This window comes from Corvus brachyrhynchos, unplaced genomic scaffold (assembly GCF_000691975.1).
Source record: "Corvus brachyrhynchos isolate BGI_N302 unplaced genomic scaffold, ASM69197v1 scaffold704, whole genome shotgun sequence".
NCBI lineage: Eukaryota > Metazoa > Chordata > Aves > Passeriformes > Corvidae > Corvus > Corvus brachyrhynchos.
This window is the reverse complement of record NW_008237615.1, coordinates 12,744-13,107: the sequence shown is the minus strand read 5'-3', so window position 1 is coordinate 13,107 and position 364 is coordinate 12,744.

Below are 364 nucleotides of genomic sequence, written 5' to 3'. Positions count from 1 at the left end.
CCCGAGTCCCGGGGTTACTCCCGGCTCTTAGGATGGCTCCTGGGGCAATTCCCAGCGCAGCCCCGGGCCCTGCAGCCTCTTCCCTTACATCCACGGGGACAGTCCCCATTTCTGACTGGAATTCTGGCCGCTGCCCCCTTTCTCACCCCGGGCCGTGCTTTAGGGGTGCTCCCTCGCTGTAATTAGGGGTTAATTAGGTTAACTGTGCCTTATCATGCTCTGTTCAGAGGGTTCAGGGCTTGGCCTCGTGCTCACCCCGATTTTCTCTCTGTCCCCTCCCTTTTTTCTTCCATCCCACCCCATTTTCCCTCTGTGCCCGCCCCGTTTTCCCTCTCCACACCCTCCTCTCCCATTTCCCCCCACC